Consider the following 22395-nt stretch of genomic DNA (forward strand, 5'->3'; position numbering starts at 1 on the left):
TGCTAAAGAAACAAAGTCCAACTCTCAGAAACATAAAAATGTTTAAAAAGAGTAAAAATAAGGAAATGTTATTGCAACCTAAACTCAATGCAGGGCTCCTGTAGAAAGTGCTTGTTTTGGGTTCAAAATTTAAAGGCTTTAGTGAAAAAAAAATAAAATATATATACACACATATATATTAATTTTTTTTTTAAATGTTTAGAAATAAGTGCGTAATTTTTTCCTGGATTGCATGCAAACAAAAGTTCCCCAAAACTATGGATGCTTCCTGTCCTTATCTAAGAAGCAGAAAAAACAGAATAAACAAAAATGGTAGAAATGATTGGTAGGATTAAAAACCATATTTCTAAAGCTTTAACTTCCTACATAAGAGCATCAATGACCAAAAAAATGCATAGGTAAAACATAATTCCCTTAGTAATAAGGTTCCTAACTCTTAACCAAGGCCCTCAATCTTGGATGTCACCAATGCAGACCTTCAATTTTTCATCCAGATCACTGAAAAATCTGTAGAATTACAGAAATACATAAAAACACCTAACTTTTTAGTTTTCCGAGATTAAAGTGCACAATTTATGAATTGTTTTGAATTTTCTAATTCTACACTTAAGGGAAACAAAAATTTGAATTTTATGGCATTTGGAGCTGCCATTAAAAAGAAAAGCTTAGGGCCACCCAGCTATATAGGTAAAAAAGACAGCTTGCCTATTGAGTACAGCCCTTCTCTGATCCCTGAGAGTAGAGGGTGAGAATGAAAATAAGGGGAAGAATGGCAAACATGAAGTACAGTCCTACTTCCTCAAGACACTGCTTGATTTCCCCCTTTTTACATGTGAAAATACTTCGAGATTCACTAATATGACTTCAAGCTAATGGGGGTCAATATGGCAATTTATAATACTTCAACTTCTGTCATTATTCTTGTTTCATACTTCCCCCCCCATTTTTTGATTGGTTTAATAAAGAAAACACGACAGGGCTTAGAATAAAAAATACTAAACATCCTCTTAGTATTATGATAGTTATTAAGAGAAATTGTTACTAATAGCAGCTATCAATTATTGGTCACCTACTAGGTGCCAAGCATTGCTGTAGGTACCTTTTTGCATTATCTCTATTAATATTCTCAGTTGTGTAGGGTAGGAGTTGTATTACTATTTACAGATAAGGAAAATGAGGGAGGGCTCTGGAGCCAGTCCCTGTGAATTTTTTCTGGGTTCATATACTGGGTCTTTCACTTACAAACTGTGTAACGTAAGCAAGTTACCTAATTTACTTGGATCTCAGTTTGCTAATCTGTAAAACAGAGATAAAGCCAGGTTTCTGAGGATTGCATAAAAAGATCCATGGAAAGTACAAAATAACACAAAACGAACACTATAAACAAGTATCTTATATCACACAGAGCAATTCAGATCTATTCTCATCTAAGAAATGTGTCACCAAGTTGAAGAAGATGCGAGCACCAAGAGAATGACAGGCAATTCCTGGCCATCTCCCTACCAATTCTCTTCTGCTGCAGCCAATGCATTTTACTACATTCTCTTCACCCATGAGAAAGTCCTAACCCCTTCCAGAACGTGCAGTTTCTGATATCCATAGTTGGTTTGGGTTTCTCAACTGTTTGAATGAGTCACCAACAAAAGCCAAAACTGCTAGCTGAGAAAGTACAGTTGTCTGATACTCAAATCTGGGCAACATTTAAAAAGTGTTCTTATACAAAGGGCACTCTCTATAAACAAGAGTACGACAGAAACTCAAACACTTGGTTTTATAATAAAGAACCTGATGACTTCTTAACCTAAACCCCCTCCTCTGCACCCAAAAAATATTTTAAAACATGAACAATACAATTTACATTCATTTACTATAATTATTTTCATGTAATAGCGTTCCTTGTATGCTATCAATCAGTTCTCCTACCGGCGTACTTCTGATGATGTCCTATAGTTCTGAAGATCTTCAGCATTTGTCTGTACAGATAAATGATATGTTTTGTAAGGTTTGAGTAATGAGGATTCAATTTATCAAACCGTTCCTGCTCGCCTACCACATACCAGGCACTCTGCTAGGCACCAGAGTAAACACAACATCGTAATTTCACTGAGGATGTGAGAAGAATGAGAAGTAGGGGAAATTTTTTAATTTAATTTTAATCAAAATGCTCTTATGGAAAAAGCTGTCACCACCAATTAGACTGTATGTGGCTTAAGAACTAGGCCGTCAGAAGTGAAACGCTGCCAAGTTCTGAGTATTTCATCCCTTCCAGGGATGTATTTAAAAGGTGGCCTTACTTCACCATCCAAATTTAGGGATGTTCCCAGTAGGTGCCAGGGTAACAAGGTCTCTCTTTACAAAAAGGATTCTTTGCACAGCAGATTCACTTGTAAAATGCTTTGTTCAAAGGCCAAAGGCATCACTAAATACAAAACAAAACAACAGCAACAACAATAACAAAATCTTTAAATTCGGTTTAATGTAAAATGGCTGAAACTGTCCAAAACTTGCCTAAGATGCAAGACACCACACAACCAGCCTTTTTATTTGGAAAGAACCACCAGTCCCAATACAACATTTTAATAAACTTGAAAACCAGCAACTACAGTATATTTATGGGTGCAAATTACAGGGCTGATAACAGAGATTCTCCATTATCAACCCCAAAGGATTGCAGTCATTTGAGTAAAAAGAAACTTGGAACCACTAAATTAGGAATGTGTTGCCTTGGGTTGCATTATCTCCTCCTAAAATTGGCTGTGCCTTTGTTCATATCCTCTCTCCCTCCTCTGACCACACCTATCTCTTTCCTTCTTTCTTCTGGAGACAGAGCCAGGGCTCTCTTCTGCATAAGGGGTATGGCAGGCAAGGCCCCTCTTTAACTGTGCTCCCTCTAGTGAAATACCTTACAGCCTGTTATAAATACATCAGTATTCCAGAAGGGGGAGAAGAGAAGAGTGGAAGAAATTTAACTCATCAGCTCGGTGGCTAGAATTGCTGACAATCAAATGCGAAATTAGGAATAATAAGGAGAGTTGCAAAAGTGGAGACTAAAAGATGAAGGTAATTATCTTTTTAAAGGCTTAACCTGTATGCATAGTCATTCTATAAACTGTGTCATTTGCCCAAAAGTTCAAAGCTTTGAATTTTTGGTTTGTTTTCTTAATCATATGTGTGTAGCTACAAATTCTCCCAAAGAATCATTCACCAGTAATAGTAAACCGCTTGAAAAGAGAGAAAATTTAACAATACACCTATAAAAAGGTATTAACATGTAACTTTAAACTGAATAAAGGCCCAAATGTTTCTAGGAATTTAATACCGGCCTGTAATTTTGAACGATTGGCAAATTTCATTTAAAATCTTCATTTAAAGCCTTCAGGTTAAAGAGTTTTTTTAAAAAGAGAGAGAAAGGATTAAGTTATAGGAAAGGAATGGAAAAAATAGCTAAATGGACTAACATTTAGCTATAAAAAGCGGCTGACTGTATAGTCATAGTTCTAGCACACTGCCTCAGATGCACTAAAATGCAAAGATTAAACACACTGTCAAAAATAATTCCCTATGTCACCTTTGTACCCATCAGCTTTCACTGAAGTGATGGTAAGTATTACCATCTTATGGGCCCAGCAGTTAAGAACAGGTGTTCTAGAGCCAATATGCCCAGGCTGAATCCCAGTTCTATATAACTCTGGGGAAATTTTGACTTCTCTGTGCCTGTTTCCTCATTTATAAAATGATGTGGGACTTCCCTGGTGGTGCAGTGGTTAAGAATCCGCCTGCCAATGCAGGGGACACGGGTTCGATCCCTTGTCCAGGAAGATCCCACATGCCACGGAGCAACTAAGCCTGTGCGCCACAACTACTGAGCCTGCACTCCAGAGCCCACGAGCCACAACTACAGAGCCCACGCACTGCTAGTACTGAATCCTGCGAGCTCTAGGGCCCGTGCTCCACAACAAGAGAAGCGACCGCAGTGAGAAGCCCGTGCACCGCAATGAAGAGTAGCCCCTGCTCGCCGGAACTAGAGAAAGCCCGTGCAGCAACAAAGACCCAACAAAGTCCAAATAAATAAATAAATAAATATGATGTAAAATAGGAGTATCTACTTTATGAGGAATATTAAAAAAGTTAATAGTGCAAAAGTACCCTACCCTAGAGCTATCATTACTATCACCATACCTATCACATAAGAAGCCCCAATTCTAATCTAGCCATGATATGCTAGCAGATCATTTTTGCAGGGTAAAGCATGGCATTAGTTTGTCAGTCCTTGCTCTAACACTTTCAGGGGCTCAGCACTGACCACTGAACTCAATAAAAACTTTTCTGCTAGCACTCCAGGCCCTCTCCAGGTGGCCCCAGGCTCAGCTCCACCGCATCTACAGTGTTCCCTCTTGCAGGTACCCTACAGTCCAGCCCAAATGACCAATTCATAGCTTTGAATATGCTCCCCCTCCAGATCCCAGCTCTCAAGCCTTTGTTCATACAGGCCACGCCATCTGTAATGCTTCCCCCCCCCCTTGGCTGAAATCCTACTGTTCAGTTACGTTCCCCCTCAAGTTTCATTTCCTTAACAAAATCTTTCCTGATCTCACACTAACCTCATAGGAACTCATCCCCACTTCTACATCTAAATCTAAATTGGACTTCCTGGACTAGGGTTAAGAGTATATGCCCTGAAATCAAGGTGGCAATGAGATATATGCTTAGTCTCCCAAAGATTAACAGTTTGCATTCCAACATAAGGGTGTCATTTGGAACATGGAACCCACCTCCTCACAAACCATAAGATGTGCAGTGTCCAGGTCCCCAAGCTGGTCAGCAAAATGCCTTAGGGCTGAACTCTAGGACTAACAGTATAGGTGTGTTAGTACAAGAAGGAAGGAACAACACAGCTTTTTCTTCCCCCTTTCTGCAGCAAAGTTCCAGTCCTAAGTAAAGACACAGATCTAGCAAACACAATCCACCTAACTTTTCCACATTCTTTGTGTACACCCTGATCCAGGAACCCATCTGGGTTTGTACTGCTTCCCCAAAGGCAGACTGTTCCACAAAGGCTTGCAACCCCTTTCCACCTCTAAAACAAAACCTTCCATCTCTTGGTAAAGATAGATGGCATGCAGATTTTACTACATTTCACTAACATGTGAGTGAATGACTATGAATGAATACAGTTCCCTACCTTCAACCCCCAACCTAAACACATATTTTCTCATACAAAGGGCGAGACCTGAACCCAAATGACTCTCCAGATTTCAGGGTCCCTAAACCATTCTTCCCAGAAACACAGTTACTTCTCTCCCCGGGCCTCTCTGATTTTAAATGGCACCACCTATGACTCACAGCGAAGTTTTGACGTTTTATTTTAACCTATTCAAACCTCTCTTTTGACATAAAATCTGCAGGACCCGGAGACCATGATCTTCTCCACTTTCTACTGCATCCTCCTCTCCACCAAACTGCTCCAAGTGAAGGAACTTCAGGAGCCAAAACGGTGAATCAAAACAAAACCACTACTGGTAGGAAATCTATCTTTGCTGCTTTCTAGAGCTTCTTGCCTCCACTTCAGAAAACAGGGATCTTCACAAAACATTAGGATTTTTCCAAATGGTTTCTGGGGGAAGTGGCAGCACAGCAGCAAGCACAAGTGGATGATTAGAAGGCTGGAATCCAACTTACCAAGTATTTCTTACAAAACAGGGCCAAATAGATAAACTGGACTTCATCAAAATCATTAAACTTTTGTGCTTCAAAGGACACCCTGAAGGAAGTGAAAAGAACCCAGAGAATGGAGAAAATTTTTGCAAATCCAATATCTGATAAGGGACTTGTATCTAGAATGTATAAAGAGCTCTGACAACAACAACAACAAAAGACGAAGAATCCAATTTTTGCAATGGGCAAAGGATCTCGACAGACATTTCTCCAAAGGAGATAATACAAATGACCAACAAGCACATGAAAAGATGCTCAACATCATTTGTCATTAGAGAAATACAAATCAAAACCACAATGAGATACCACTCCACATCCACTAGGATGGCTAGTAAGGAAATAAAAACAAACAAAAACAGAAAATGACAAGTGTTGGTAAGGATGTGGAGGAATAGGAATCCTTCTACATTGTTGATGGGAATGTAAAATGGTGCAGCCCCTGTGGAAAACAGTTTGACAGTCTTTTGAAAGGTTAAACAAACAATTACAATATGATCCAGCAATTCCACTTCTAGGTATACACTCAAAGAACTGAAAGCAGGGACTCAAAGAGATACTTGTATACCAATGTTCATAATGGCATTGTTCACAAAGCCAAAAGGTGGAAACAACCCAAGTGTCCATCATTTTACTTAGAATGGCTAAGTAAAATGTGGTATACCCAGCCACACAATAGAGTATTATTCACCCATTCAAAGGAATGAAGTACTGATACATGCTACAATATGGATGAACCTCAAAAACAAGCTAAGTAAAAGAAGCCAGACACAGAGGCCACATATTATATGATTTCATTTATGTGAAATATCCAAAACAGGCAAATTCACAGAAACAAAGCAGAGCAGCGGCTTCCAGGGTTTGGTGAGAGGGGAGGATGGAAAGTGACTGTTTAATGGAAACGATGTTTCCTTTGGGGGTGATAAAAATGGTTTAGACCTAGATAGACGTGTTGTCTGCACAACATTGTCAATACACTAAAAATGATTAAAGTGGTAAATTTGTGGCATTTAAATTATATCTCAATAAAGCTATTTTTTTAAAAGCCAACATTAAAATCTGGAAAATTTCACACAAAATTCCAGATTGACTTCTCTTGAAAAATCTTTATAATCTCACACCAGTGGCCACAAGCTCCCTCGTAACAACCATCAGTTGGAGCTGAAGCTGGTCCTGGAGCCCATTTCTGCTACTGCCTAACCATGGACCATAACAGGACACATTTTGTCTCTGCCTCAGTTAACTTCTCTGTAAAAGGAGGATCAAAACAGTATCTACCTCATCAGGTTGTTACAAGGAGTGAGTGAATTAATATGCTTAGAAGAGCGCCTGGCAAATAGTTAGGGCCCATTAAATGTTAGCTACTTTTACATTTTATGATACCTCATTTTCTTCGTAATAGAGGTAAATGGCATTTGCTTTTCAATTTTTTTGCTCGTTTTTACAAATGAAAGTCTAGCATATAATGTAGCAATCCAAAAGAAAGAAGTAGAAAGACAGCCAAGATGTAAGTTTTTTTAAAGTGACATGCAAAATACTATGCATAATATGTGCCTGTTTTTGTGAAAATGTAATAATGATGATGACGATAAGTCTATTCACAGACAACAGTCTAGATAGCTTTGGACTTATGGGTACTAGGGAGGGAAGGAATGTAATTATTATGCTTTTTATTAGGGTTTATATAATGTTTAAATTTTTTTCCAGTTTTACTGAAATATAATTGACACATAAGATTGTGTATGTTTATGGTATACAATGTGATGATTTGAGATACTTGAGATAGATATACAGATATGGATATATATATATCTCAAAACAATTACCACGATAAGGTTAGTTGACATATCAATCACCTCACATAGTTATCTAATTTTTTTAATAACACACACTTATAATCAGGAACTATAATAAGCATATTCTTTAAAAGATGAAGAAACTCTAAATTAATTTTGTTTGCGACTTCCATGAGGTTATCATAAAATTCCACGAGGTGAGCAGCAATAGCACAGATTGATAAAGCCAGAGGCCGCTTGCTTTGCTTTGAATCCCAGAGGCTGCGATTCCCAAAGCACCAACCTCTCTTCAGTTTCCTTCTTACTTAGGGAGTACACACTGCTATGTTTTACAGCTGCTAACAGAAGAGAGTCTAAACTGCTTGCCTGGCAGCCAACAACTTTCACTATCTGACTCAACATCCTTTTTTTCCAGTTTTATCATCCATCACGCCCCCTTACAAAGACTCCACTCCAGCTAAACAAGACATAAAATACACATCCTTCAAATACTTTTCCACATGCCATCCTTTTTTAAAAAAAAATTGAGGTAAAATTCACATAACATAGAATTCACCATTTTAAAGTATACAACTTAGTGACATTTAGTACACTACAATGTGGTGCAATCATCATCACTATTTTGTTCCAGAACATTTCATCACCCCGAAAGGAAACCCTGTACCTGTTAAGCAGTCACTCCCCGTCTCCCATCCCTCTCACAGCCCCTAGAAACCACATCTGTTTTCTTCCTCAACAGATTTGCCTATTTTGGATATTTCACAATGTTGAAACCGTACAGTATGTGACCTCTTGCGTCTGGCTTCTTTCAGTTAGCCAGGTTTTCGAGGTTCACCCTTGTTGGAGCATATATCTGTAATTTTTTCTACTTTATGGCTGAATAAAATTTCACTGTGTGGATATGCCAGTTTGTTTATCCATTCATCAGGTGATGGACGTTTGGGTTCTTTCCACCTTTTTGCTACTGTGACTAGTTACATGCCATTATCTTCTCCCTTCCTTCAGCTTCATGTGCTAATCAAAATCAAGCTTTCGTGTGAGTTTCAAGTCAACACTGACCTTCCCCAACTTAGCCTGGCCCAAAGTCCTCACCTTTTTCTGACTTCCTTTATCACTTCTATACCCAAGGTAGCAAACTGTCACCACGTGGCAGAATCCCACCGACTTATTTAGGTGGACTCAAACTGTTTTCTTAAATTGCTAACTTTGAAAAAAATCAAGAAAAGTCATTAAAGTTACGATTTCAGTTCCCTTAAAATTCTGAAAGGTCTGGGTTATTTCAATAACCATAGTTTAACTGCTTTCACTGCTTTTACCCTTGCCCTCTATATCCTATCTCAATATAGTGGCCAGAGTGGTTTTATTAAAACAGAAGTCAAATCAATGTATTTACTTATTACATTTGCTACATCTATTTCTTCTTATTAAAAGGTAAGTGCCACAATGGCAGGGACTTTGATTTACTAATTAATTCCCAGTGCCTGGAAGAGCACAGCATATAAGTAGGCACTCCATTAATATCTGTTGAATGGATTTTGGGACTAGGATCAGCTGGCATTGAAAAGGTAAAAGCCCTTTGAGATTAGTCATGAATTTAACAGCTTCTCATAGTTCCACCTGGTCCACTTCATTCCTCCACGTGTCTAATCCCTGCAGTCTTGAGAGTTGCGATACTTCTTTACCCCCCTTGTCACTGGCTTCCTGGTATCCTACTATACTTGACTTTTCATCGGAACGGTATTCAAAAAGAGTAAGTCATAATTATAGTCTGTGAAAATCACCTCCTATTCTTCTCTTTTCCTCCTCAAGGATAATCCTTCTGCATGTAGCAGAAGCTCAGTAAACAGTTATGGACTAAAGAGGTCCTTTGGCATATTTCTGTCAAATGTTTCCTCTCTACCTTCACCTCCCACTCCCTCATATCCCACCACTGCCAGTTGCTGACCACCATCTAGGAAAGCCCTGCTTCTTGCTTCTCTGGCACTTTCCAGACATTCCACAGTGAATGCCATCCTTTGTGATGACTTTGATGATCACTGAAAGATACCTCTGCACTGCTGGCCTTTCAGCTTTGGGCTGGAAAATTTTAAGGGCCTATTTTGAAGGTGGAGACTTCAGAGCTGCCCAGTCCTGTTCTTCTAAACACCTTAACAAAACTGCTACATCCTTCTACAAGCTCCTGTTTCTGTTTGGTCACAGTCAAAATGTTATCTTTGCAGATGCATGTTCATGTTGTCCAAAATGTTTCCATCTTTGCTACAGATGCCTAAAACCTGACTGAGGCATTGCATTTGTTGCCTAAATTTGTAAGTTGATCAATTTCAGAGGCTGAAACTCCTTTGGTCTTTCCTGTTTGGGTTCTGTTCAGTTTTATCCTTCAATGACTCATCTTAAACTGCATCTTAACTTGGAAGCCCCCCTCATTCCTTTCAAGAGTAGATGGGAGGATGCATCATTTTTTTTTTTTTTTAATAAAAACACCTTCAGAAATTTTTCTTCTTTTTCACATTATATGAAACTTACCACCCTCCTCCCCAAATAGTAAATGAAAATAGTGAATATGCAGCGAGGAACTCAATCAATGGTGACTGCTATTTTTGTAATGATCTGGGACTGCTCACGAGCAGAGCCAGCAGGCTGGGCAAAGGCACTGGGCCCAGAAAGTGCACCTGAAGTTCTCCGGTCGGTTTTACAATTTCCTTACAATCTCCCCTGCCCTCAGCAGCTGGGTCTACATTGCTTGTAGAGAGAAGAAAACAGGAGCTTGGGAAAGTGGAACAGGACAAAAATGCAAGAGCACATCTTTAGACGACTTCACAGGAAAAGGTGAATATGGATTGGTGCGGGGGGGCGGGTGGTGCAGGTTCCTATCTCCAAAGTATTCCAAAAATTTTAATGAATTTGGGGGAGGGAAGGTTATTTAGCAGATTTTATTTTGACAAACATCTAAAAATATTGTACTCTAAAATTCACTGTCATTTCATATTAATAAGCTATTCAATGATCCAATGCTTAAAATTGGAGACCTTACTCAGATACCTTAAATTTAAAAAATTATCATCCTTTGGTAAAACTCAAACTCCATTATAATCAGAGGCACTGCAGCATTTACTCAGCTGTGCTATGCTGAAAGAACCAGTTACCTTTTCTTTGGAGGGCAGGCCAAAAATCCTGATCGATTTACCAGTGGATCTTCATCTGCTGTGATTGTAGAAGCTCCTTCTTCTTAATTTTGTTCAGACCTACAAAAAAAGGGGCAAAGCGATGAAACAATGTATAAAATTAATCAGAAATCGACAATCTCATTAGTTGCCAGGTGTCCCAAAATTATATGTGTTTAAAATGTCGAAGTGTTAAAATTCGAGTCACTTTACCAATTTTACAACAAATGCAATTCAATTTTTTTTACAATGAACTTAATTGGCTATATTTATACAATAAACTAAGAACAAACAACTATTCAATATGTACATAGAGTCAGCCTCCTGGGGCTTAAAATCATTGTGTGTAATTTGCCACTAGTGAGTTTTCACTTAATTTTTTAAATGGCTATTCAGAAAGCCTGCTCCTATGAAACCTGTCAGATTTTAACCCACACATAATACACTGAGTGAGAATATTATTTGGAAAGCTCTCTCTGTCCTTTATCATTCAGCAGTTTATAAAAACAATTCATAATAGTACAAACAGGAAACAAAAACTCAATTAAACCATCTTCCTAAAAAAACACAAAGAAATTACCTGTTGCCTTATCTGCATATTTTTGTACATGTGCACTCATACATATTTCAAGTAGAATGTGGGTACTACTCAAATTAATTTGGGGAAGAGCATTAAGTTATGGAATCAAGGGACTGGAGATTAACAAACCAGAGTTAGAAATTAAGCTGGTTTTCAAGTTTGACATGCAGCAGGAGGGAAAAAAACAGCAAATGTGGGCAATGACACAGCTATGGAACAGATGCTGTCCAAGTAGATAAAGCACAAGGCAGGCTGATTTCATATGAAAAATTCACTGGTAATACACTTCTCTTCCTATAATCCTCACTGGCTATACACCAAGGCTTTGCTCAACTTTTATTTATAATCACGTACTCTAAGACGGCAAATATTTCTATGGTTTGAGGTGCCAATAAAGCATCTTCCAAAGTCAGTGGCTGAAATTCTATGCCATGTTTGAACATTTTTTCATAATTACCTTTATTGGCTTTTAAGTTATTCCTGGATCATATCCTTCCCCTCTCCCTTTTTTAAACAGTTTTATTCACCCACAAAATGTTACTCAGCAGTGTAATCATTCAGTAAAGTAATCATTCCTACAATCTTTATAAGCCAGCTGTTTCTCTTTCTCAGATTTCTAATTGCTTCCCAGTCTCCTATCTTTTAAAAATTTTCTCTGATTTCCATTTCAGTGTCCTTTTCTGCCTTATTTCCAATAAAAGCCACTATCTTGTTTAACGTGTCTGTCCTGAGCCAAAATTCATTTCTTTGCATTCTAAACATTTTACGGCTATGCAAAATCACTCAAAGGAAGCTACAAATTCCCAGGATACAGGCAGCCAATAAAGATGTTACATTACAGATAACCACCTCTTTGAAGGTGATTCCTTCAAGGTAGGCTGGAGATGCAGATACAACAACACCGGCATCATGTGTGCTTGACCCTACTTCTCTAAGTCAAGCTGGTTTTCAGTTTTCCATCAGAACACTTCAGCTAGATCTCCAAAGTATCCAAGGAAGTCATCAGAGTGCTATGAAATCTCCCCCAAGATAGAGTTTGCCTTAGTAAAAAGAATTCACCGTTTACTAGCCTGAATACTGTAAAAATGCTTTAAGAGAAACCCTGTTCTTAGAGAAAAATGGTAGTGGCAGTTACTAAAAATAAGCATTTAAAAATAGTAACTTTTCTACTTAGAGTAGGGGTCAGAAATCTTTCTTTAGTAGGAAAAAAGCAACTATCACATATTTGTATATATTCTTTCATTTTATCTTCACAATAACACTGTGCTCAAAAGAGCTGTTATTTATGATCTCCATTTTACTAGTGAGGAAACAAACTGAGAGAAGGTCATAATTTGCTCAAGATAACCCAGAAAATAAATGGTTTGAAACTGGAAGCAGAATGGAGGCCTTTGGTGCTATTTAGTTCCCTTTCCAGTATACCAAACTGCCTAAACAGCAACTTAATTTTGTTTTGCGAAGAGAAAGAAATAATTTAAAAGGAAGACTGGAGAACATTTTCTAACAATAGAAACATAAAACGTGATAGCTTTTACTCATTCACCACCTACTATGTAACAAGCATTCAACAAATACGATTTTTTAAAAGATTTTTTAAATGGCAACCCATTAGAGGTGGGAGAGGAGATGGAAACAAGAAGAAAGAAAAGACCTAATCTGAGTGTTCTCCAAAGTCCTGACAGGCATAAATTTAATTTATTTACTCTTTTTTTTTAATTTTTGGTTGGGGGGTGGAAGATGGAGCTTGTAAGAGATGGCTTTCTCCTAGAGTAGCTGCCTAGCCCATGGTGACCCTTTTTGTAAGCACCATATAACCCAATGCCAAGTAATGCTTGTACTATGAAACTCCAAACTTCTCTCTTGTTTTGGTGAAAGCTGGACACATGACCCAAACTGAGACATTCAACTGGTTCTCCTGAGCACTAGAAATTGGGACGAAGAGGGTCTACTCTGGTCTACGCTGCAAGCTCCCCCATGTGCCCTCAGTCTCTAGGAAAAAGCCAGTCAGCAAAGACTGACGAATGAACATGCTGCTCAGAGTACATCAGCCCCAGGAGGCCCTGAAGCCCCACAGGACAGAAAGGGAAACAGTTTCTGCCCAGGGGGTTCTAGGGCTTTCCTGTCCCACGTATAGTCTCCCAGAGGACCCAAGCACATCCTTCTGTAGGGTTTTAAGAATCCCCTGGACCTGAAGGGTAAATGGCCCCCCCTAATCAGAGCTTGAATTTTTAGGAATTGATTTCTGATAACCGCAACAAAAATAATCTTGCTCAAGACAGTAAAACTTCTGTACTAAAAATAAATAAATAAATAAAAGGGCAGATATCAGCAGAATTTGATATAAAAGAAGATCCTGTGGAATGCCCAAGGGTTCAGAAAAATCCTCTCATTAACTTTAAACAGCAAAAAGCCCACACTGTTACATGGGCACTGTTATATCAACTTTAACAAAGAAAATGACTTATTTTCCAGGAGTAACATTTCTACGTCCTTTTAAGGCTCTGAGACCCTTGTTGCAATTTATGGCATAATCTGGATCACTTCTTGTTATACAATTGAGTCTATCAAAATTAAGCACTAACCATGATACAGGAAAGAAAATACAGGCTACACTGGGTTGGTCCTGTTTTTAAGCATAGCAGTATACATTTTCTTTTTATTTCCTAAACTTCCTTAAATTCTAGGCAAACCATGGAGCTGCAGTGTGAGAATGCACCTCAGGTGCTTGCAGAGGCTGTGAAAGGGAAGAGAAAGGGCTAGAAGGGTGGGCCCAACAAGGAGGGCAACACAGGTTTTGACTTGATTCTATCTTCTAAGCTGGAGGTGAGGGAAGGCGGACTCCTCTCTCCATCTCTCTAGAGAGGTTTACCCCAGCCGGTTTATTTATTCAATGAAAACGTGTGAAGCACGTGCCCCATGCCAGGTTGTGTGCCTTGCGGGCACCAGAACCAGGAGTGTATTCATTTGAGCTGCCTAACTCCCAGGTTACACATTTTTCTCTCCACTCTTTGACTCTCACTGCAAACAAAGAACATGGGCCTAAAATAGTTCACTTTTTTGTCTGTTTGCTTGGTGATCTTAGGGGGAGAAAAAGAGAATTTGTTGCTAATATTTAAAAGTTAGAAGGATTCACTTAAAATTCCGTATTTCCACTTTCTCTTTGAAGGTCCAAAAATCTGGCCACTGAGGCTAGCTTTCCCACATGGGGATAACTGGCTGATGCTGCGTCGTGGGCTACCTCTTGTCAGTGGGCATGTACTTCCCAAAGTACGCAGCTTGGTCACATCACTTATTTTCCTTCCAGGCCTGTCTCCTGTAGGCAGCCAAGCTTGTGACACTGAGCCTTTGTCATTTTCCTAAGTCTCTTCTCCCAAATGAAAAACCACAAACCAAAATTTTTAAAACAGGTTACATTGTCAACTGTAGGCATATTCTCCAAAAATATGATTTGACAGTGTCCCTAGTTTATTCACTCTCTTCCCACCCAAGTTCCACCTTGCTTTCACCCTAACCGGTTTTCTCCCTGGCAAAGCAAATTTAATAATGAAACTCTATACAGTTGGCCCTCCTATCCACAGGTTCCACATTCGTGGATTCAACCATCACTCATCTGGTCGGGCACTATGTTTACAGTCTGCAGTTGGTTGAAACCGTGGATGCGGAACCCATGGATACCATGGGACTGGAGGGTCCACAGTGCAGTACTGGAATAAATCTCCCACAGATACCGTCAAGTTTTTGCACCTACTGCTCTAAGGGTCACTCCACTGAACACAAAAAAGAGTTTGAAAACATAACCTGTAAAGAGGGAGCTGAAACCAGTTACTAGGAAGGACTCCAGCACCTCTGGCCTAGGTTTCAGGGATACGTTTTAGTACCTGCAGTCAGTCATGGGCTTTCCTGACCCTCCATAAAACTCCTCACGCGAAGCCTTAACATTTTAAAAGGAGCCTCCAGGGCTTCCCTGGTGGCACAGTGGTTAAGAATCCGCCTGCCCATGCAGGGGACACGGATTGGAGCCCTGGTCCGGGAAGATCCCACATGCTGCGGAGCAACTAAGCCTGTGAGCCACAACTACTGAGCCTGCACTCTAGAGCCCATGAGTCACAAATACTGAGCCCGTGCACCACAACTACTGAAGCACATGCGCCTAGAGTCCGTACTCTGCAACAAGAGAAGCCACCGCAATGAGAAGCCCGCGCACGGCAACAAAGAGTAGCCCCTGCTCACCGCAACTAGAGAAGAACCGCATGCAGCAACGAAGACCCAAAGCAGCCAAAAATAAATAAATAAAATAAAATAAACATTAAAAAAAAAAAGAAAAGAAAGGAGGCTCCATTTTCTGACAACTTCTACATATCCACACACATTGAGCCCCTCTTCTCTCCAAAGGGTTCAACATAGCCATCCCTCCCTCCCTTTGCTATTTAAGTCTCACGGCTCTCCCATCTCTAACTCTCCCAGATTTCACTGAGATTAACTGGGCTCTCTATCCTTTTAGCTCAGGGGTCAGCAGGCCATTTTTCCATTAGTTGTTACTACACTATACTCTTTCACCAGTAGCCTTAAGAGAGAACCAAAAATATAATAAAATTCCCAGTAGTTCTCTAATTTGCCTGCACAAAATCCTTGGTCAAGGCAGTGGGTTTACAAGTCGATTTACAGAAGCACACAAAAACAATAACAATAGTAGCAGCTGACATGTACTAAGCACTTACTATGTACCCAGTACTATTAACACATAGTAAACCCTTTACATATATCATCTCACTTAATCGTCCCAGGTCTATGATGTCAGAACTTTTACTCCACTCCTTTAAAAGAGAGAAAACTGAGGCTTGCGAGGAGAGGCCGATTAGGGGCAGACCTGAGGCAGCTGCATACTGGAGCTGAGCTTGTGCCATTCCTTCCGCTGCCGCCCACAGCAATTCCTACCTCTATTCCTCCACACCTGGTCTTCTCACCACCTTGAATTCCTTTCTTCCTATCTTCCAAGAAACTCACCCTTCCTAAGTCGGTTTCTTAGAGGCAGGGTCTGCAACATTTCAACCTTGTATCCCCAGGGCTGTTAATAAATGTTTGCTGAACAGAATTAAGTTAAAGGAACCACAGGCTCTGACAGCTACCCATCCACTCAAGTTAACATGGGCCTGGATGGGATGTTCTTGCCTTGCTAAGAACTTGCAATTAGGCCTGAGCAAAAAGTAGCTGTTCTGACATTTACCCTCACTCTTCCCTGACAAACTCACAGAGAGAGTTCAACACTGAGAAAGTTCTGGGAAGAAGGGAGTAGAGGTAAATCACAGCCCAATACTACTGTTGTCCTCTTCATAGAAGAATAAAAAGTCTGTAGAGTTAAATGCGAGGATGCCAGCCTTGGGGGACAGAGAGGGTTTCTCCCCCAATATTCTGCCAGGGGAACACTAATCTCTTATTACTGAACTGGGGTTATGGAATTCTAAAATTCATAGAAATCTACTCAGTCAAGTCATTGCTACTCTAAGTAGTCCTTTAGGAAAGATGACAAATAAATGAACAGCTAGCAAGTATTTAGCTCTGGGGCCATACATATTAACATTATCAGTAATAATAACTCTTACTGAATGTTTACTCTGGGCCAGACCCTGTGCTAAGCACTTTGTATGCCCAGTCTTGTTTAAACTTCACCACATCCCTATGAAGAATATTTATAAGTGAGGAAATGGAGGTCTATAGTAGTTAGATGGCATGCCCAAGGTCATTACCAAATGGCTTACAGTAAAGGCAGTGGCTAGTGGGACAAATGTGTAATTTTTATTAACAATGCTTGCAGGCTTTTTAAGTTCTTCTATCCTTCCTCTTGAAATAATGCCACCTAAAGGCAGGCTGAGTAACCTATTACAAATCTCACTTTCTTCTCTAAAAGATCCAGGAAAAATCCCTCCTCTTCTATTAAGCCTTTCTAATTATTATTTGTATAGACTGCCAATGCTCACCTATATCCAAATTCTCCTCTTCCTGAGCACACAATTAGACTAAATTTCCCAGTATTTGTTCTAGTAAGGTGTAACCATACGACTGAGTCCTAAAACATGAACAGAAATGTTTGGGGCCACTTCTAGGTTTGGCCCAGACAAACCTCCTTGTCTTGATCCTCAATCTCTCATACCCTCTACTGGTCAAATGGAGAAGGCTCCAAGCACCTAGAGGTGATGAGCAAAGTCACAAAATTTCACCCTTGAATGACTGGGTGAAGCAAGAGCCTCCTTGCCAACCCACACTGAGCTGTGACTTGAGTGACACGTAAACATGTATTGTGTTAAGCTACTGAGGTTTTGGGTAGTGACAGCAGTCAACGTACACTAATACAGTATTATTGTTGTTACTATATCATCATAATTTTCATTATCAATGGCACAGCTATAATTGATTGAAAGTGTACTAATAGGAAATACATACCTATTTTATTCATTTCTCATTATGAGGTAGGTATTATCTGCATGTTACAGGTGACAAAAATTAAGGGTAAGAGATCAATAATCATTTCCTCCTCTGAATATTTATAGCATTTACAATCTGATTTACTTAGTAATTAATTATGGATTGCCTTATACACATTGCATTGACAGGTTAAGTAGTTCACTCCCGTAGTTAGTTGCTTTTTCTTGTACCTATAAATTATTTTCCTCATCTGGATAGAAAGCTGCTAAAAGGAGGGGTAGATCTTATATCTTTAAATCCTGTATCACTTCACACATTGTATAAATATACAAGTTGATTAATTGATATATATTCTTTAAATTATCTCTATATAATGTGTGTGTGTGTATATATATCTATATAGATATAGATAGATAGTGTTTTGGGCCACAGGCCTCTTAGGTATACCTGACCAAGAAAAATGGCTTATTTGCTATGAAGAGTTACTTAGTATGCTATTTATTTCAGACCCATCACTTAATGAGTATCATTAATGCAATTTTTCAATACTATAATTACATGTGTAAATGTACATACACAGTACAGTGGCTGGCATATGTTCAATGATCGATAAATGATTGTTTCCCTTCTCCTCCATACCAATAGCTACTTTAAGTAGGGTCAAATGCTACTTGAAGAAAAAAAAAAGTAAAATGTTGTCAGTAAATAGAGGCTGATTTTAATTACAAAGAATATTTTCCTGTCTGGGAGGAAGACTGTCTAAAACGTCAGGAGCTAGAGTCAAATGGAGATCAAACACCAGTTACAAGAGTATCCCATTTGTAAAAATCTGTGCAGGAACAGGAACTCTGGGCAAGCCGAGGAGCAGGGCTCACTCCTTCACCTTCACCACCAGTGAGCTCAGAATGGTGCCTTGGGACCCACCTTCTATTTGCTCAATTACAATTCTGTAGGTCTGGCCACATGGGATTCCCTAGAGCCATGGTATCATTATTTGTAGCCAAACACTAAGGCGCCCTCCTACAGCTCGCAGAGTATTTTTAATATTTTGTTCAAAAACAACACACCGGATTCTGAGGAAGATTTGTTCCTTTGGAGGCTGTTTGTTCCCAGCCTTCATTTACACACAGGACTCCATTTCCAAAGAATCTCATTAACACGATAAAGATACTGGCTTTCTTATGGTGATATTTCACAATAACCACATATAGCAATTCTGTGACACGATCTTTACATTAGCTAATTAATGTAAATATTTCAATTGTTGTTCATTTAAATATCCTGTTCCAAAAAGTCTCTCTTCTTTAAAGAGTTCTTTCAGGATGAAATGGAACACGAATGTGGGTCAGTTACTGTATTTGGTACAATTAAAGTATATATTTGGACTTCTTACTCCTGCTCAGTAATCAATTGTAATATTTACTTTGTTGATGAAATTGGCTTCTCCCGGAGTAATTTTCCCTTTAACTTCTCCGTATCATCCTTAACAGCAGGCAATAAGGTTAATGCTATGATCAGCTATTACGTCGGCACATACGACTTCTAATGCTGTTCAAATATAGCAACACAGAGTATACAACACCCAAGCCAGAAAAATACAGGTTTGAAAATTTGTGAATCAAACTCTGGATGATAACTTCTTTTAAAAATAAATATTCCTTAAAAATGTTTAACATAAATATTATTTTTAAAATAAAAGTCTTTTAAAAATACTCAGTGAAAAAAGCCAATCTCAAAAGATCACATTTATGTAACATTCCCAAAACTACAAAATTATAGAGTTGGAGAACAGATTAGTGGTTGCCAGGAGTTAGAGACTGTGAGGGTAACAGGAATGACTGTGCCTCGGAAGAAGCAGCACAGGGGAGATTTTTGCAGCGATGGAATAGTTCTGCACCTTGATTACTGTAGTGGTTACATGCATCGACAGATGAGATAAACTAACACAGAACTATACCCATACCTTATATACCAATGTCAATTTCCTGGCTTTGCTACTGTGCTATAGTTAGGTAAGATGTAATCAATGGGAGAAACTAGGTGAAGAGCAACCAGGACCTCTCTGTACTATCTTCACAATTTCCTGTGAATCTTGAATTATTTCAAAGTTAAAGAAACAGCTAAATGTTGGATTATAAATATATTTCACAGAATAATTTATTCATCCTATAAGATTATAAATAATACCCAAGCCTATGCAAATATATTTTATCATCTGATTTTCCATTTTGTATACAAATGAACTACCAATTATCTTGACAGAGGCAAGGAGAGAGTGAAAATGGAGTAGGTTTTAGAATTGGTTTTGCTGTCAGGATACATACTGTTCAGGACAATGTAACATGGACCACTCTGGCAGCCAACATCTGGATGTCTTACAAAGGGCAGGAGGTATACAATATGTAAAAACTAAGAGCATGTATTTAAAGACTTATTTTAAAATCTGCAAGATTCTGCCATTAAAAAAATAAAGAGCCATGAAATAGTATACTTTAAATATAACAACCTATTTGTGATATCAAGATCCCAATGAGCATATGATTATATGCAATTTGCAAAATGCATTAGACTTATGTGATTATCAAATATGAGATTTATTTTCTTATGTACACATGGCAATCATTTCTACAATTCAAACATCTCTCTGGCTAAATTAATATAAATTGCTGCAATGTGCCAATAATAAATGAGACAAAAAGAATTCCAGAAGCTGGGAGATGCAAATTAAAGCCAGTGTAAGTTATTTTCACTAGGGCTTTAGACAGAGATCTTTTTATCACTGACTAAAATGTAACATTCTGGGACTACATCAAAAACATGACTCCCCGATTCCCTGGATCTCACACCTAAGCTGGCTCAACACTGGTTCATCATGACTCGGAATCTAAAGAGAGGCTGGCAGCACTTCATAAGTACCTTCCTTACAGTGATGCAATTTGACCTACATTTCCAGTGCCCATTGAAACTTCGTAGGAGGGGGAAGAGGAGAGTTTTTCATTTCTCCTACCCTCTGATTAACTAGGACAGCAAATGCCACTCAAGGGACTGCTACTGGGCAGAAGCAAAGGGGGAAGAAAGTCATGCCAGTAGGAAATTCCACAAGAGAACATTTAGAAATACTGCATTCTCTGATTCTGCAAACAAACTGTCATGGCTTTACAAGACAACAGCAAGGAAGTTGCCCCACTTTACACCATAATCAGCCTAGAACACCATGGGCTGTTTTATTTACTTCAGGCTCCCAGCATGATGAAAATTAAACTTGAACTATAGATTAATCTTTGCCACAGTCTTTTTTTTTAAATAAACTTTTAATTTTAGAATGATTTTAAGTTTACAGAGAAGTTGTAAAGATTAAACAGAGTCCCTATACACCCCACCCCATTTCCTCTATGGTTCACCTCTTAGTGTGCCATATTTGTCATAACTAATGAACCAATACTGACACATTACTATTAACTGAAGTCCATACTTTATTCAGATTTCCTTAGTTCTTGCCTAATGTCCTTTTTCCACTCCAGGATCCCATCCATATCACATTACATTTAGTTGTCATGTCTCCCTTCTCCTCCTCTAGAACGTGACAGTTTCTCAGACTTTCCTTTTTTGATAACCTTGACAACAGTTTTGAGGAGTACTGTTGAGAAAGTGTTGAATTGTTTGTCCAATGTTTTTCTCAGGATTATAATGAGATTCTTGGATTGGGGGAGGAAGACCACAAAGCTCAAGTGCCACCCTTGTTATGTCATGTCAAGTGTACATTTGTCACTGTTGTTAACTTGATCAACTGGCTGAGGTAGTGTCTGTCAGGTTTCTCCCCTGTAAAGGTTCTCCCTCCTCTTTCCATACTGTACTCTGGGGAAGGAAGTGACTGTGCAAGGCCCACATTTAAGGGATGGGCAGTTATGTTACACTTCCTTTCAGGGGATTATCGACAAAAATCGTTTGGAATTCTTCCACACAGAAAATTTATCTGTTCTAATTTGCTTTACTTATTCAATCATTTATTTGTATCAGTATGGACTCAGGGGTATGTGCTTTACATTATTATTTTGCTATGTATATATTACATATTAGTTATATATATTTTATTAGTATTTATTATAGGTACATTATATATTTTATATTTATTTTATATCTTGGGTTATAATTTAAAACTACATTATTTAGTTAAATCATCCCAGCTGTGACCACTGGGCACTCTTTCAGGCTCCTGTGTCCCTTTGACTACCTCATCATTCATTGTGTGTTATGTATGTGTGTTTTGTTTCATCACTTTCTTGCTTTCTGGCATCAGAATACCCTCCAGGCTCATCTTGCTTATTCCCTGCCCCAGCCATAGAATTAAGTCACGTGTCGTTGTTCCTTTTATTGGAAATGGTATTAGAAACCAAGATCTGGGAATTGGGGCTTATCAAAGTCTTTTAATGTTTGACACTTTTAAATTTCTGTATGAACTACTTGCATAGTAAATCAACACAATTATCCCATTAAGTATCTTCACTTTGTGGTATAACATGCTAAATCATGAAGAGGATGCTTAGTAATCAAACTACCATCTGACTGGCCAAACTTTCAGGTTTGATATGACAATAAATGCCTTATTGCAAAGAAAGTTCCGGGGCGGGGCTGGGCTGGGGGGGGGTGGGGGCGGTGGAGAAACAGAATGAACTTTTTTTTTTTAAATGCAAGAAGGTCTCCTCTTTTCTCTCCCTCCCCCCCATTA

General features: G+C 38.8%; 1 protein-coding gene across 1 annotated transcript in view; it reads right to left on the minus strand.

The window, feature by feature from the left end:
* The window catches only part of ATXN7 (ataxin 7), a 128855-nt gene that overhangs the window by 90724 nt on the left and 15736 nt on the right, over nucleotides 1-22395 (minus strand). The window contains 1 exon segment of the mRNA XM_033424772.2: nucleotides 10652-10750. The gene's annotated coding sequence lies outside the window, so the exon portion shown is untranslated.

This window comes from Orcinus orca, chromosome 10 (assembly GCF_937001465.1).
Source record: "Orcinus orca chromosome 10, mOrcOrc1.1, whole genome shotgun sequence".
NCBI lineage: Eukaryota > Metazoa > Chordata > Mammalia > Artiodactyla > Delphinidae > Orcinus > Orcinus orca.